The 6000-nt window shown below is 38.0% G+C and overlaps 1 pseudogene; it reads right to left on the bottom strand.

Moving 5' to 3' along the window:
• Positions 1-2757: 2757 nt before the first annotated feature.
• LOC123943560 lies at positions 2758-4042 on the bottom strand (annotated as a pseudogene).
• Positions 4043-6000: the final 1958 nt, after the last annotated feature.

Genomic DNA, 6000 nt, shown 5'->3' with positions numbered 1-6000 from the left:
CCTTTCAAAGATCAGTTGCCTAAATTTATGTGAGTCTATTTCTGGACCTTCTTTCTCATCCCATTGATATATGTTAATACCACATTATTTTTGTTACTGTAGCTTTATAGTTAAGTTCTGAACTTGAGTAGTGTCTGTTCTTTGACTTTGTTCTCCTCCTTCATCCTCACAGATTTAACCTATCTATGTCTTTACATTTAAAATGTGTTTCTGTTCTGTAGTGTATAGTTGAATGTTCATTGGTGAGAAGTATTGGTCTATAGTTTTTTTGTTTGTTTGTTTGCTTGTTTGTTTGTTTATTTGTTTTGTTTTATTTTTGTGCTGTCTTTGTCTGGCTTTGGTATCAGGGTAAAATTGCCCTCATAGAATGAGTTGTGAAATGTTTCCTATTTCTCCATTTCTTGGAAGAGTTTTTGAGGAATTGGTCCTATTTCTTTAAACATTTGGCAGAATTTACCAATGAAGCTATCAGAGCCTGGAGTTTTCCTTTGGGAAGTTTAAAAAAAATGCTAACAATGTCTATTTCTTATATGTGTCTTTAGATTTTCTATTATTGGTATATTTTTAGGCATCTGTCCCTTTCATATGAGTTATCTAATTTTTGGTACATAGTTTTCCGTAGTATTCCTTTAATATATATATATATATATATATTATTTTTATAGGATCATTAGAGATATTTCCACTTTGACCCTGATCATGTCAAATAGTAGGCCCTGCACATAGAGTTTTTGCATTGTTCTCCAAATAAAATCACCTTTCTCAGACAGGGCTTCCATGCTTCTCTTTCCTGCAATGCTCACCCTGGGCAGATCTCCACACCATGGGCAGATCTCCACACTGTGGAACCAGAGCCAAGTTGGGGAGATGGGAGCCATCAGTTATCATGGCCAACCTTTATACTACCTGGGATATAATCTCTTTGTCTCAGTTCTGGAGCTTGGAGGGATAATGGCAGCTGCTTTTCCTTATGAGAGTCAGCACTTGTGTAGCAGAGAACTTTCACAGCAGAGAGCTGGGAGAAATAGGCACAGACTCTGGCTTAATGTCAGAGACTCCCTCTGTTATTACTGAGATTCTTGAATAAATATTTCTCAATCTGTTGTATGCCCTCTGGTTATTTTTCTTAGACTTGAAAAAGTTTAAAGCTTTTCTTTTGTTTTGGGTACTTTTGTCTGAAAACTTTTTCCAGTTTTCTTGCTGTTCCTCTTGGAAGATGATTTTCAAATCCTATTTTATTCCTTTTTATTGCTCAACATATGGATATGTCACAATTTGCTTATCCACTTATGTTTTACAGATGTTGGTGATTATGTATTGAGCTTCTATCAATATTTGCAAAGTCTTTGTGTGAAATAGAGACAATATAATATTGTTGACCCTTAAAGCAGGGATTAAGGGTGCTAACCCCCTGCATAGTCAAAAATCCATGTATAATTTCGAGTGTTCCAAAACCTAACAACTAGTAGCCTAGTGTTGACTGGAAGCCTTACCAATAACATAAAATGTTGATTAACATGTATCTTGTATGTCTTGTGCATTATATACTATATTCTTACAATAAAGTAAGCTAAACACAAGAAAATGCCATAAGGAAGAGAACATATATTTATAGTAGTGTACTGTATTTTTCAAAAGAAATTGGCATATAGTGGGCCCAGGCAGTTCAAAGCCATGCTGTTCAAGGGTCAGCTGTAATCAGTAAATTTTAATGTGAATGTGCTGAGTAGCAGTGCCTGCAGTCTGGGATTCTCGCTAGGACCCCAGATATTCACATGCAGTTTCTTACAGTTAGACCCATTTTTCTGTTACACAAATAGAACTTCAAAGTTGTTCTCACCTCTTGGCCAGTGCTTTTCAATTCATTATAGTATGAGCAAAGCTTGTCTAAAAAAGTTAGAAAATACGTAAAATCTTTGTGCTTCCTAGTCCATTTTCCCCATCTTTCTCTATCTTTTCCCTGTCTTTTCTTAGTATCTAGCCCTATCAGGCCACCATTTCTGCAAGGGTTTGACCTCAGCTGGTTTTCATAGAAGAGAATAATTAAACTCATTCATGATATGATATGCATGACTGAAAACAAGCAAATATGTTACCATTTGTATTTTTGTATATTTAAATAATGAATTTATTAAAAGCAAATGGTTTTTTCACTAAAAGAATGAAAAAATATAGTGGAATTTCAGGTCCTGTGACAAGCTATACTGAGTGAAGATTTTGGGCAAGGGACTCTTTCAGGCCCCATTGAACACATCAGCAAATATGTCTACATTTCTGTATGTGTGCCTGTATTTTTGTTTGTTTATTTGTTTGTTTCATTTTAAAGAAGATAAAGCCAGGGTGCCTGGGTGGCTCAGTGGGTTAAAGCCTCTGCCTTTGGCTCAGGTCATGATCTCAGGGTCCTGGGATCCAGCCCTGCCTTGGGCTGTCTGCTCAGTGGGGAGCCTGCTTCACCCCCCGACCCCTGCCTGCCTCTCTGCCTGCTTGTGATCTCTGTCTGTTAAATAAAATAAATAAAATCTTTAAAAAAAGAAGATAAAGTAGGCTTTATCTTCTTTTTTTAAAGATTTTATTCATTTATTTATTATTTTAAAGATTTTATTTATTTTATTTATTGACTTGTGATTTGGAAGGTACAGCAACGTTAATACAATACTCATCATTAACACAACTGAAACACAAAGGGGTCTGATGTGTCTTTATAGTGACATGATGCCTTAATAAGTTAGGGAAATAGACTACTCACTAACTGCTTTCTCATTTCATGTTCTTCATGAACGCTTCTCATTTTTTTATGGACACCTTCAGCTCAGAGATGGCTTTGGCTATTATCTTCTCTGGGAAAGGAAAGTGGTGCTGATGCCTAGATTCTTTTTGATGCCCTTTTCCCTCAGCAGTAATGGTGTGGAGAAATAGGGACACTCCATTTCTTGGGACTTAATAAACATTCCACAACTCCTTCCTTACCATTCATTGCATCCACAAGGGAGAAGACATATTGGGCTCCAGCATACCCCACAGACGGTGTGGTCAGAGCCTGCTGCATCTGTGGCCTTTACTACCTTGGTCCTGGCCTCCTGGATCCTCCCAATGACACCTGTCAGCTGGTCCTGGGGAAGGCCCATTTTTAGAGTGGTTGATGTATGATGGTTTCTCAGCATGGCCACCAGTGACAGGAACACTGATCCAAATCTCTTGAATTGGATCCAAATCTCTTCAGTTCTATAATTAGTGTTGGTTCTGACAATGCCCAGGGTTGTCACCCCAAAGATTTTATTGGGATTGTATATTCCATGTTTCTTGAAAATGCTGTTGTGATTGGGATGGTGGAGTTAATCAAATTTGAAGTGGTGCAGATCATGGCCTCAGGGCAATGCTGGGCACAGCCAGTAGTCAGGGTATCCACAACTGTGGCATTGGTCTGGAACAAACATCCTGTGTCATGCCTGGTTTTCTCAAGACTGCTACTGGAATAACTACCACATCACAGTTGTTCAGGCAGTCTGGCAACTGGCTTAAGTTCAAGGTAGCCTTTCATGGTTGCTTTGGTCTCAATGTGGCTTTGATCTGTGGCTACTCAGGTACATGAGCAATTGTAGACGTTCAGGAGGCTTACCAAGGGGATGTTCTTTTTTTTTTTTTTTAAGATTTTATTTATTTATTTGACAGATAGAGATCACAAGTAGGGAGAGAAGCAGGCAGAGAGAGAGAGAGAGGAGGAAGCAGGCTCCCTGCCAAGCAGAGAGCCCTATGCAGGACTCGATCCCAGGACCCTGAGATCATGACCTGAGCTGAAGGCAGCAGCTTAAACCACTGAGCCACCCAGGAGCCCCCAAGGGGATGTTCTTGAGGAGAAGTGAAAGGGGCTGCTCTATTCCTCCGAAAGTCCTAGCTCAGCTACTTTACACACTGTTCTTGGCCCAGTTGCTGAAGCTGCTGTGGGAGCAGCGTGGGCAGGCCAGGCAAGTGCACAAACCTGCAGGTGAAGGAGCTGGTGGTAGGCAGATGACACCAGTGACTGCCACACTGCACAGGGCCTCATGGCTCCACTCCACAATGGAACATAAGGAAATAATCTCTGAGAAATTTGGAATTTATCAGAAATACATTTTGAGACAGTTTGACCATTGTATAATAGACTTACCTATTATAAACATTGTCTTGTTCTCAACTTGACATCATTAAAGTTAAATAAAACATTTGGTTATTGTGTTGTTCACATTATTAGTTTTCATCGAGTGAATACACAGGGTTATTTTCCTATTTCCTTTTGCTCTGTAACTACATTTGCTGCCACTACCTTAAATTTCTTCCCCATGATTTCAAGTTTTTTTTGTAATCATTAAATTCTGGCTTTTGTGATTGAGGTTATATGATATGTAAATTGGAGAAAATTATCTAAAAATACCTATTGATCTTCTTTTGTTGTCAAGACTCTACTTGTGTCTACATTAGACTTGTTGAAAAGATAAAACACAACTTCTTGGGGTACCTGGGTGGCTCAGTTAAGCGCCTTTGATTTAAGCTCTGGTCATGATCTCAGGATCCTGAGAGCAAACCCTGTCTTGGGCTTTGCACTTAGTGGGAAGTCTGCTTCAGAATTCTCTCTCCCCATCCGCCCTTACCCTGCCCTCCTCTCTCAAACAAACAAACAAACAAAACTTCTTATAGCCGCTTTTTTTTTTAATTTCATGTGTCAATGATGTTTTACAGAGAGGACTAATGACAAGTTGTGAATGAATCTATTCAAATTCACAGCTACAGAAACTCCACTGAACTGTGTCTTATCAGTGGGAATTAGTAGTGATGTGATGATATCCAAATGTCGTTACATTAGTTTCCTGGAGAATGATAACATGCAAAATATAATTTATTATTTAATATCATATTGTAAATTCAGTTTACTCTAAGGAAACCATGGGTGTATCCTGAGTTTGGTAACTTTTTTTTTTTTTTTTGAGTCAGGGACACAGATTCTGAAACTGAGAAATTTTGGAGTGAGAAGATGGAAATAAATTTTAATGATAGTAGGAGCCTTAAAAGTATCTATGAAAACTCATTTTGGAGGCAGAAGAAAAATGAGTGTACTGTGACAGTATATCCATAGATACTGAAACTCGTTACTGTTTTCTTAGGAAGCACCATGTGTAAGTGCTGACTCAGACATTAAAATTATTGAGGAGACAGAGAACCAACCTTGGGTGCACAGTAAGTGCCAAATCATTCTGACTATACAGAAAAATGTGGTAGACTTTCTGGAGATTTGCTTTATTTTCCCTTTCAACCAATGCCATTCTAATACCCAAATAAAGCATATATTTGATATATCTTAAATACAGGTGAGGTTTTTTTTTTCAGGATTTTATTGATTTGTTGTCATAGAGAGAGAGAAAGTGAGCAAACACAAGCAGGGGAAGGAGCAGGCAGAGAGAGAGAGCAGGGAGCCAGATGTGAGATTCAATCTAAGGACCTGAGGATCATGACCTGAGCCAAAGGCAGACACTTAACAGACTGAGCCACCCAGGCATCTCTATGAGTGAATTTTTAATGGACAATTTTTATAATTAGTTGGAATCATAAAAAATATCTAAAGCCATTAATTTATTTTTTTGTTGTTGTTGGTACTAGATTCAAAATATCCTTGAAGATCTGACTTTTTTTTATGTCTTATATACTCTGTATCAGATCAATAACAATTTTTAAAAGATCTAAAGTTTCCTTTAAAAATTAAATTTTAATCTAACTATTCTCTCTTGAACTCACAAAATCATGACAGAATTTCTTCATGGCTGTCTTCATTTCTTTGTTTCACAGTATAGATAATTAAGTTCAAGATGGGGTAACAGTGGCGTAAAATACAGCAAGGAACTTGCTGAAGGGACAGATACAGGTGAAGATGCATGGGCCAAGAAAGAGAATCACCACTGTGATGTGATCAAAGTGGAATGAGCTTTGGATTTCTGGTAGAAGAGTGACTCTTAATGGTTATGAGGAACAGAC

This window comes from Meles meles, chromosome 6 (genome assembly GCF_922984935.1).
Source record: "Meles meles chromosome 6, mMelMel3.1 paternal haplotype, whole genome shotgun sequence".
Classification (NCBI taxonomy): Eukaryota; Metazoa; Chordata; class Mammalia; order Carnivora; family Mustelidae; genus Meles; species Meles meles.
Note: the sequence above shows the minus strand (reverse complement) of the source record. Positions and strands in the feature narration are given on the sequence as shown.